This window comes from Pinus tabuliformis, chromosome 2_2 (genome assembly GCF_031772625.1).
Source record: "Pinus tabuliformis cultivar Carrire ecotype Pingquan chromosome 2_2, CPIR1, whole genome shotgun sequence".
In the NCBI taxonomy this organism is placed as follows: Eukaryota; Viridiplantae; Streptophyta; class Pinopsida; order Pinales; family Pinaceae; genus Pinus; species Pinus tabuliformis.
In genome coordinates this window covers 712,172,136-712,184,253 of record NC_142300.1, presented here as the reverse complement: position 1 = coordinate 712,184,253, position 12,118 = coordinate 712,172,136, and positions in this window count along the sequence as shown.

The following is a 12,118-nucleotide window of genomic DNA, read 5'->3' as shown; positions in this document are numbered from 1 at the left end:
ATTGAAGAGTGGAATGGGTCTAGTTATGTCATGGAAAAGATCCTCATGTCATCCAATCTCCTTAGCCTCAAATATTGAATGTTGAAAGGGTGCAGAGAGATGTTGTAGGGAACAATGAGCACTCAAATAGGCTATTTCCATAGAATGCCAATGGAGCAGTGAGTGATCATTAAATGAACCATAATTCAATGAGCAGTCTTTATAGTACCAACGAAACTTCTACTTCTACTCCTCTTCCTACCTCCTACCCTTTTTCCTCATCACTTTGAAGGTTGAAAGGAAAGGATGCACTGTCATTTGCAAATAAAATGTGATTGACGAATAATTTTGGAAATGCAATTGGTCTCTATGGAATTATTTTCAAAACAAAGCCTACCAATGTCGATGCAAGCTTTCATTCTAAAGGAATTTGAATACTTTGTTTAATAATGGAGTGTGTTGAACAAAAGGTGTAACTGCCTAAACATTCTTAGGGTGAGGAGGGTCTGTTTAATTTCCAAGGAAATCACCATCTTGTTAGGAGTGCCAATAATCATGATAGGTGAAGGAATGATAGTGAAGGATTGTACGTCCTTTCTAAACCCCCCAAACCTCATTTGCGTTGTCCACTAGGATTGTCAAGAGTGGCATACTATCATCATGATGTGATGTGCTAGTATGTTTTGTAGATGGTGAGGGATTTAGTGGGCTACACTAGATGTTGCAACCTTCAAGTGGATCCTTAGTGAAGTCAACCTTGTCCTCTAACCTTTTATTGGGGGGGGGGGGGGTGGGGAGGGGAGGGGGGATATAGGGTTGCAATGGAGACTGGGCATGGAGATGGTTAGGGAATAAGCATTAGGCCTATTAGCCTTGCAAAAATATGATTCTATTGCATTCCTTTCATATATGCTTGAACCCTAGCCACAAAGCTATCACCTTTCTCATTGTACATAAGTGTTAACGATTTTTTTCATATTTTATAGCATATATATAAGAGAAATCATAAATATGAATAGTATTGGGTAAATATTTGCAAATATTGACCAAATGAAAGTAGAAATGGAATTATTATTTATCTCATGCTCTCTGAGAATTCTCACAGTCTTTGCTAATTGGACATGTATTACATAATTTTTTCCATTTTAATATTCTTCCACATCTTCATTATCTCTCTATTGCACATTGTAACCTCATGTGTTAAATGAGTTTTCCTTTTTAGTTTTAATTTAACAGGCATTAGAGTGAGGAGTTGGATTTTGTTTTGAAAACTCTATTCTACCTTAACTAGATACTCTACACCATCCTTAAGCTACTATATTATGCCTTCTTCCCTCACAATACTTTTCTTCCTTCACGGACTCTATCTGCTTCACTTGTAGCTACTTTGAATTAATTCTTTCTACACATTGGACTTCACCTTCTCAAGGTGTCTAGCTTTTTCTCAGCTCAAGATTCTACTTCAATTTTATTTTGACCACATAAAAGAAAAGAATCCACATTCATAAGAGATTTTATTTTTATATTGTTTTGATTTTCTTCTATTGTCTATTTTTTGGGGGGTTTTAGAACATTCCTTTGATTAGAAAAATAGTGGACTCCTGATCTATCCTTCACTTGGAGAAACATCTTCAATGCTTTGTGATTCTTTTGAAAAATCACTCTATTGTTCAAAAATGAAAAAGGATTTACCACTTTACCTTCACAAAATAAGATTCTTGAGTCTTTTGAGCTATGGTAGCTCAAGAGGTATTCTTCACTAGCTTTTTTCCTTAGCTTGTGAAGAATATTAATCAACCTTGTAAATGCTTACTTAAGTGGAGAACAAGTATGATAGGTCATTTTTTCACATCCGATAAGTGAGCATCCTAATGGGACAAACAAACATCCTATTTCCCCTTGTTACCTTTTTTCACAAAGCCCTAAGCATGTTCCCTTCATTGCCCAGAATTTTAGACCTAAACTACATCATCTGAGCCAGTTTTAGGACTAAAGCTCCCTGTATGCCTATTAGGGTGAGATCACCTATAGATTACTCCACTGTGGCCTACATTGATCACCTATAGGTTGCCTTCTCTCAGGGTGCTATGTAGTTGATGCAGGAGCATTATCTCGGACTTATCATTGTATTGTAGTAGACATAGGGGGTCTTGTGTTTTCAACGAAGTTGGATTCCTATGTATGTAATTATTAATGTTTTCAGTGGTTAATTAGATAAGAGTGAGGATATTTGTAAATTCTTTCGAATGAAGGAGAACATGAGTAATTAATGATGTTGAGAGAGTTAGAAATCAATTGAAAGTCTTGGACTAGAAAGTGGTTTCATGATTTGAGGAGCTAGAGAGGACTCTTAGGGATAAGTAGGAGTTAAAAGTGGAATTAGAGAATATTGACGAGTTAGTTTAGAAAATTAAGGATTTGAACTATAATTAGTTCAACAAAACATTTTTGTATAAAGGTAAGCCTAAAAGGAGTCAGCCAGTAGTTAGAAGAGTAGTTAGAGGAGTCAGTCAATCAGACTGTAAGCCTATGGGCATGAAAGGAACAAAGGCCACTGATACAAAAGGTCAAGGCAAGGAAAGGGTTCCTGTGTAAATACATGTTTGTTAATATAAACAACTCAATTCTGAGTCATGTGTGTGTATTGAGTAATTGAGATGATCTTGAGTAATTCTGCATAACTTATGTTGCAGGTGCAAAAGGGAAATGAAACACAGAGAAGAGTAACAGAACAACTTCCAACTGCAGTTGGGTAGAAGTTGTTGAGGCAGCTCCATAGTTGCGATTATGGTAGATTTGTCTTAGAGAACAATTCCAGCAAAAGGAGTTTTGGGTAGAATTGTGTCGTCAGCAAGAGGTTCAAGGAGAGCTCCATAGAGCTGTGTTTCAGCTTTGTATACATCAAAGGGAGCCTTTAGTGTTACAGTGAAGGTGAAAGAACATAAAGGTGCGAGTAGACTTAAGCTAAGGAAAGAATTGTAGCAGAACAGCGGAAGGAACAAAAACCCTGAAGGAAGCGAAACCACAGAGGAATATTAAAGAATTGATGTGAAAACCCAAGTGAAGAGAAGAGTGAAGAAGTGAAGTATTGATGCACAGTAGCCATTGGATCTAGAAGATCAACGAACAAGATTTGTTCGTGATGAGCGGTTAGGATTAACTCATAAGATAGAACTAAGAAATGAATGGTGGAGATTCAATCTTAGTATTGGCAAAAAGGAAAAGACAAGAATAAATCTGGACCGTAGGATTTAAAGGCCTCATCATCCAACGGATATCGGGCCATAAGTTGATCGGGCGTTAACTGTAAGGGTGGACCTAAAATTTTATAAGTTGAGGGTTTATAATTCCCATCGGGTCTGAAAAGGTGTTAAACCTCGTGTAAGTGTTCCACCCGACATCATTTTGGACCATCAGATCAAGTGGATCTAGATCAACAGTCACAAAACGTCAAGCTAGTTTGGTGATCAAGAGAAGACATCAGCCATCAAATCCAGGACAAGATCGATGGTGTAGAAAGGTCATGACAAAGGCATTGAGAAGGAAGAACCAAAAATTTATAGGCGCTTCTTTAAGTTATTTGAAGTCTGGTTGTGATCGCATATCGCAAGTCAAGAGTTCCAAAGGCCTACTCTATTGAGTTATAAGGTTTCACGAGAAGGATTAAAGGATTAACCAAGGTTGCCACAAAGGATGAAAGGTTGTGTTATAAAGTTCCGATAGGAAGATTGATGAAAGTTAGACTATAGACAGTCTAAAGAGAATGTTTCCGCATGTCACTCAAATGAAGGGGACTTAACCTTAGAATATGAAGGTTTGACCGAGGTGGTCATAGGAATTCCCGGGATAAAAGAGAATATGCATACTATATGCATACTATGGGTATACACGGGTATTAGCCCTGCGTCATTTGTGGTATCAGAGCAAGTTAAAGCTATTTTTTATTAAAGTAGAATTGTGCAGAATACAAGTGTGATTACAAAAGAAAGAGGAGAGCAAGTTATTGAATCTAATAAGAGGAAGGCATGAGATAAGATGAGAGTAAGTGATACTCTAGGAAGAAGAGAATGCAGAAGCATAAAGAAGACATAGTGATGTTTGTTCCTTGAGGAAAGTGGAGATTCATTCAAATGTGAAGAATGTATGGAGACTGCTTGTGAAGCCATGCAGTGGCACTGAACCTGAAGAATCCAATTGAAGGTTGGATAGAGAGGATAAGAGTATTCTCAGAAGGAAGCTGAAAAGCAAGATTTTGAAAGATTGGGAATGATCTTTGGTTTAAATAACATTGATATGCAGGTGATAGCAAAGGAAGGTGAGAAGATTGCAGCAACCTAGAGCAAGGAGTGCTCAATTGGTTCTAGAGGAAAGAACCAGAGAAATGCTAAAAGATTGACTTCAGAAGAGAGAAGCTTAGTAAGGCATATGTATCAAAAAGGAGACTTGTTACTACAGAAGTAGTGTTGCAACTCACAAAAGAAATTCCACAAAGAATGTGGGTAGAATTGCTAAGGGATGAAGAAAGCTGGTAAGAATTTCTAAGTGAAAGAAGAGGTGGTCAGAACCTAGTAAATCATTAGTGATTGAAGTACAAGAGGACAGTTGTGTTGTTAAAATTGCAGATTAGTTGAAGCCTAGAAGGAGCAGAGAGAAATGCTCAAAGAGGTTCTAGAGAATATGAGAACCAAGTGCTTGCCAAAAGACCAAGTACAGAGGAAAGTTTGGTGAGGTGAGTGGCAGCAGGGAGGAGTTGGTGTTGTAGAGGCTTTAACACAGCTCATAGTAAGTGACTGAGGAACTTGTGAAGATGGAGAAGAAGATAACTACTTATAGTCATAACATAGGTAACAGAGGTTCTGAAGAAGACCACAGCAGAAGAAAAGTGAAGAAGGAAGATGCCAAGGTAAATGGCAAGAGGATGACTCAAGAGGAACGTGACAAGGAGATTGCAGAGTTAAAAGAACAACTCGATGCATTAAGAAGGATACTGGAGGAAAGCCATTGGAAAGGTTGGGCCTTGAGGAAAAAGGAAGTGAAGTGGTATAAGTTATAGAGAAGACTACAACAGTTTGAGTGAAGAGCCTAAGGGAGGAACTCAGAGAAGCTGAGTTGGAAATGGAAGTTTCCATTTGTAGATTAGAACAGGGTGAAATTCTGAGTGAAGATGAACATTGGAGATCTATGGAAGATCTTGTGAATCATATGAAGGATTCAAAACAATGAGGAGATATGATGACTGAAGCATCAAGTGAGACCACAAGGTCTTATGTTTCTAAAACTGATAGTTTGTGTATGATTGCAGGTACCGCAGGAGAAAAGAAACCTCTAGAAGCAAAATATGACAAAAAAAAATTTCCAAAAGAAGAAGAAATTGACTGGATACAAAGGAACCAACAACTACAAAGTGAAGGTAACCAGTAGAAGGTTAAAGGCAAATTTAAAGACGAGACTATGTTATCTAAAAACATAGTAAGGATCATAATTCTATCATGATGAAAGGCACAATGGAGATAACAATGGAAACTGTTGAGACAGTTAGTAAAGAATAAGGACTAAACTCTCATCAAAGGATCAGTGAATGGGAGACAGAATTGGAGCTATTGGGAAAATGGCTGAAAGCACCAGTAGAGAAGAAAGAACCAGATGAAGATTGCAAAGGATATGCAAGAAAGGAAGAGGAAAGAGTCAAGCAAAGAAGGGAGCTGGAAGAGCAAAGGATATATACTCAAGATAGATTGCAAAAAAAGGAAGACAAGGAAATTTTCATGATTGACGATGCTAAGGAAAAGGAGATGAAAATGAAAGTTCAACAAATTGACGTTACAGAAAGAGGAGTTCATTACTGTGAACCAGAGTAGAGAGAAACCATTGAAGAAGATGGTATGAAGGAGAGACTAGCTGACAGTCTCAAGAATTCTTTTGAGAATTCAAATCACCATACTGATGTGCTGATAGAGGAGGAGAAATCATAGCAGCATACTGATGTGTTGCCAAAGGAAGAAGAGGCACTGAGGCCTTATGTTTTTTATTTTAATAATTGGTTTGTGAGTGCATGTTTAGTTGTAGATGTTGGAGAAAATTTGGCACAGATGAGAAGCCAAATAAAAATGAAAGAAGAGGATTTTTTGGAAGTATTTAATCCATGGAATAGAGATGTTAGATTATCAGAGAGAAAACTAAAAATTTAGGATTTGATGTAGAAAGAGATAATCATGAAAGAGGGTAAGGGTGAAAGGGTGGCAGTGAGAATCTAACAACTTCAAAGAGAAGATAATAAACAACAATTTGAAGAATTAGTGAACAACAGCAACAACCTGAAGCAAAGAGAAAGAAGTAACCATGAATGGAAGAATATGGACTAGCTGAAAGATATGTTAGAGATGGAGATTAAAGACTTATGGCAGTTAATGATGAATCAGTCCATATGGAGGAGGTTGACAGTAGTAGGAAGAATGATCAATCAGAACTTGAAACTGATTGACAAGGAGAGGAAGATGAAACAGAAGACGGGTGACAAATAGCAACATCAAAGTTGAAAAGCATTCAGACAACTACAAACCAAAGTTTGGGACCCTGGAGCTTTCCTATCAACTATTGGCATTATGATACAGGTATGACACAAGTGTTGTCCTTGATGGCAACTCTCTCAGATGGAAGATCACGGTATAGCAGGTAAATAGCAAGAATGAAGAAAGTAAGGTATACGCATGTTCACTATATACCATGTCGTATATACACACAGGTTCAATATATACAAAGGCGTGTATAGCATACACACGCACTTTCACAGAAGGAAATGCACGTACATGTTGGAAAACTAAGTTTTGGTCCGTGGTATTTCGTCCATGGTATTTTGGTATTGGTCCATGGTATTTGGTCCAAAGTATTGACCCCAGGTATTGGGTCCAAGGTATACGTGGTTTTGAACCATGGTATTGAGAGGGGCGTAAACCTATATAAGGAGAAGAAGATCATTAGGTCAAATTGCAAGAATGCAAGTGATGAATATCTGATGAAGTGAGATCAAGTATGTAGGTTATGGGTATGTGATGCTTTGTGAAGGATGCACCAATGTGGTGAATGAAGGTTGATGGACCAGGATCATGAAGACTAAAATGCATTATCATTATATGGTATGATCATGAATAGTTCAGATCTGAATACTGACTTATGTCTTATCCTTTATATCTTATGTTCTGGTTATATCTGAAGTTGAAAATTGCAGAGAAGATATAAGTAATTATTTTCATATCTGTACGTGGGTTCCCTTTGGTGAAAGAGCATACACACACTGGTTCGACACAGCCAAGTAGCTTATACATGATGAGATTTGATATTTGAGGTTGTTGTTGGTTCTAGTGGTTGTTGAAAAGTTCTGGGTTCTGCTTTTTGTTCTGGTGACTGTGTTTTGATGACAGGGTTTTGGTGATTCAGCTGTTGGGAGATTCAGAGATTGATGATGCATATATAGTTGATGGTTGTATTGCAATGGTGATTGTTTTGTATTGATGGATCTAGTCTGAAAATTTATGAAACGTGGTACTTGGAAGAAAAGAGAAGGTCGTAGCCTTCTGTAGGCCGGTGCCTACATACTAGTAAACATATCGGCTAGTACAAGATCCAGGGGGTTGTAGCTCCCTTCCAGTAGTAGCTGGAGAACGAGAGAAGGTTGTAGCCTTCTACAGGCAGGTGCTTGCGTACTGGTATGAGTCTGTGCTAGTACAAGATTGTCAACAAGTTTTTCTTATCTTAAAGAAAATAGCAGCAGGTAGTTTTTGTCCCGCATTGGGTTTCCACCTTATATCATGGTGTTCATGTGTGCTTCTTATGTGTGATGATATATTATGTTTTACTGCACCTGTTTACTATTTATATGGTTAATGAAGTTCTGATGCACTGATTAAAGGTCAACATATAATGGATTAACTGAATCATAAGTTTATTGGATATACGCTAGTTTCCTTAAACACAATTGTGTATACACGTGGGTTTTCCCTTAACTGAAGTAGAGTATATGAATTTGAATATGGAAATGAAAATTTACTGATTTTTTAATACTGATTCACCCCCCCCCCCCTCTCAGTATTATTTCCAACAATTGGTATCAGAGGAGGTCCTTCAGAAGAAGCTTGATCGCTTGAAGGAAGATCCATCATCATGAGTAATCAAGAAAGAGAGGGATCCATCAGACCACCAATCTTCGATGGGAGAAATTTTTCTTACTGGAAGATAAGAACCACAACCTATCTATAATCGCTTGGAACGGATATTTGGGAAATCGTGGAAGGAGGATATACATTTCCAGCAGCAATTGCTACAAATACGGCAAGTAGAAAACAATATGAAATCAATGCCAAAGTTGTTACTATCTTATTGGCAAGTTTGTCAAAATCAGAGTTTGTCAAGGTCATGCAGCTCAAATCAGCCAAAGAAATATGGGACAAAATCATTCTAAGCTATGAAGGAGATGCTCAGGTAAAACGTGCTAAGCTTCAAACTCTTAGAATTTAGTATGAAACTCTTAAGATGCATAGTGATGAAAGCATAGCTAATTACTTCCTACGTATAGATGATATTGTCAATTGTATGAAGAATCTGGGTGAATAAATTAAGGAAGTTGTCTTAGTTGAAATTTTTTTGAGATCCTTGTCTGCTAAATTTGAACCCAAAGTGTTTGCCATTGAAGAAAAGGAGGATCTGCGGAATATCACTATGACGCAGCTTCACGGAATCTTAACTACTTTTGAAATGATAAAAGGAGGACCATCAGATAGGAAAGAAGTCGCATTTAAAGTATCAACAAAGGGAAAATAAAAACTCAATGAATCAGGATACATTTCAGAAGAATAATATGAGGTAAATTTTGTCAAGAATCTTCAACAAGGATCTGGAAGGTTTAAAGGTAAGTTACCCTTCAGATGTGTCTCTTGTGGTAGAGTTGATCATTACGCTGCTAGATGCCCTCATAACAAAGGAAAGATGTCTAAAGAAGGTAATAGAAGTTATTGTACTCATGATAATAGTAATGGCTTGTCCAGTAGTGATGAAGCTAATCAAGATATTAAACTTCTCATGGCATATGAAAATAAAGACGTAGAAATAGAAGAAGTGACCAGATTCAAAGATCAGCTGGAGACAGTAACCAGAGTAAGGGAGCAGCTACAGGATGTAGTAAAATATCAGAGCATAACAATCCAGAGACTTGAATCTAAGATCCTCTCTCTAAAATAACTTGAAGAATTAAAGAAGCAGAATGAAGAACCTCTTGAAGAACAAGATCATGAAGTGCTCGAATTAAGGCAACAAGTGGAAAAAGGAAGAAAAGCTGAAGAAAACATAAAGAAGCAATATTTGGAAAAGGAAGAAGAACATCTGGTTGAGGTAAATTTGTTAAAAGGTAAATTAGAAGAAAAGGATAAACTGTTATGATTTCAAGACAATACTAAGATTTTGGATGATATTCTTAGTAGTCAAAGATTCCCTGCTATCAAAATTGGTCTTGGTTTTATGAAACTATTGAAGGTGAACCTAGCCCACAGGGTGAGGCAAGGAACTCTAATGCCAAACCTGAAATGCTCAACAAGGAGATAAGAAGTCATCCCCAACAACAACCAAGGAAATAATTTCTTCAAAGAAAATCTTTTTCTCCTAACTGTGGAAGTGATAGATGGTCATTTCCTCCGATGAATAATGTTGAATGTTATGAATGTCATAATCTTGGACATGTTGTAGCCTGATGCAGAAATAGAATGGTTCAAGACCATCACATAGAAAGATCATCACGTTCCAGGTACTTTAAGGGATATTGTTTTTCTTGCAATATGTTTGGTCACAAAGCTATTGATTGCAATAAAAGCAATATGAAACATGTAAGGTGTTATGCATGCAACAAGTTTGGACATAAAGTGAAGGAATGCAAGAGCAAAATTCGGACACCAAAGCAAAAGGAGCATACATCATCTCAATCCTAGGAGACAAATTTAGTGCCAGAAAAATGTGGCATAACTCAGTTAGCAAACATAACAAACCCAAGGGAAGCTGAAAGTGTAAACCTTCAGTATTCCAATTTGCATATGCGGCTATTATGAAGAGAAGTCACGTATATACGCGAGTTAAAGGTTGAAGAGTCGCATATATGGAGCTCCAAAGGAAAAGCAGTAGAACAGACTCAGGAAAAGAAGTCTGATATGGTTTGGTCATGGTATATGTGGGTTGGCACAAGTTAAGGGGGAGCATATGCTTCGAATAATGCATTGTTGGCATTATGGTTAGAAGTCCTTGGTGATGATGCTTATGTGGCTAAATGATACATCTTGCTACTTATTGTTGGTTGGCCAAGAGTGTGGTATTGCAGGTTACAAGTCTAGATGCTAGTGATAGATGCTTATGGTGCAGATCATATATGGTGTACGATAGTTGCTAATGACTATGATGACTTAGCATGTGCTCAGGGGGAGCATGGATTGATTGGTACATCTTAGCATGAACAAAGGGGGGTCTCAATCAGAGATTTCAGCATGTACTCAGGGGTAGTATGGACAACAAAATGTATATCAAGGGAGAGAATATCTTGGTGCGCCCTTTGCCCTTGATGTCAAAGGGGGAGAGTGACTTGGTGTGGTTGTTGCCATCAAGTACAAAGGGGGAGATTGTTGGCATTATGATACAGGTATGACACAAGTGTTGTCCTTGATGGAAACTCTCTCAGATGGAAGATCACAGTATATCAGGTAAACAACAAGAATGAAGAAAGTAAGGTATACGCATGTTCACTATATACCAAGTCGTGTATACACGCAAGTTCAATATATACAAAGGCATGTATAGTGTACACATGCACTTTCATAGAAGGAAAGGCGCGTACATGTTGGAAAACTAAGTTTTGGTCCATGGTATTTTGGTATTGGTCCATGGTATTTGGTCCGAGGCATTGACCCAAGGTATTGGGTCCAAGGTATTGGTCCTACATGATTTTGAACCATGGTATTGAGAGAGGCCTAAACCTATATAAGGAGAAGAAGATCATTAGGCCAAAGTGCAAGAATGCAAGTGATGAATATCTGATGAAGTGTGAGATCAAGTATGCAGGTTATGGGTATGTGATGCTTTGTGAAGGATGCACCAATGTGGTGAATGAAGGTTGATGGACCGGGATCATGAAGACTAAAATGCATTATCATTATATGGTATGATCATGAGTAGTTCAGATCTGAATACCGACGCATGTATTATCCTTTATATCTTATGTTCTAGGTATATCTGAAGTTGAAAATTGCAGCGAAGATATAAGTAATTATTTTCAGATTTTTACGCGAGTTCCCTTTCGTGAAAGAGCGTATACACGCTAGTTCGACATAGCCAAGTAGTGTATACATGATGAGATTTGATATTTGAGGTTGCTATTGGTTCTAGTGGTTGTTGCAGAGTTCTGGGTTCTGCTCTGTCTTTTGGTGACTGTGTTTTGATGACAAGGTTTCGGTGATTCAGTTGTTGGGTGATTCAGAGATTGATGATGCAGACATAGTTGATGGTTGTATTACAGTGGTGATTGTTTTGGATTGATGGATCTAGTCTGAAAATTTATGAAATGTGGTCCCTGGAAGAAAAGAGAAGGTCGTAGCCTTCTGTAGTCTAGTACTTACATACTAGTAAATATATCGGCTATTACAAGAGCCAGGGGGTTGTAGCTCCCTTCCAGTACTAGCTGGAGAATGAGAGAAGGTTGTAGCCTTCTACAGGTGGGTGCCTGCGTACTGGTATGAGTCTGCACTAGTACAAGATTGTAAACAGGTTTTTCTTATCTTAAAGAAAATAGCAGCAGGTGGTTTTTGTCCCGCATTGGGTTTCCACCTTATATCATGGTGTTCATGTGTGCTTCTTATGTGTGATGATATATTATGTTTTACTGCACCTATTTACTGTTTATATGGTTAATGAAGTTCTGATGCACTGATTAAAGGTCAAAATATAATGGACTAACTGAATCATAAGTTTACTTCATATACGCTAGCTTCCTTAAACACAGTTGCATATACATGTGGGTTCCCTTAATTGAAGTAGCGTATATGAATTTGAATATGGAAATGAAAAGTTATTGATTTGCTAATACTGATTCACCCCCCTCCTCTCAGTATTATTT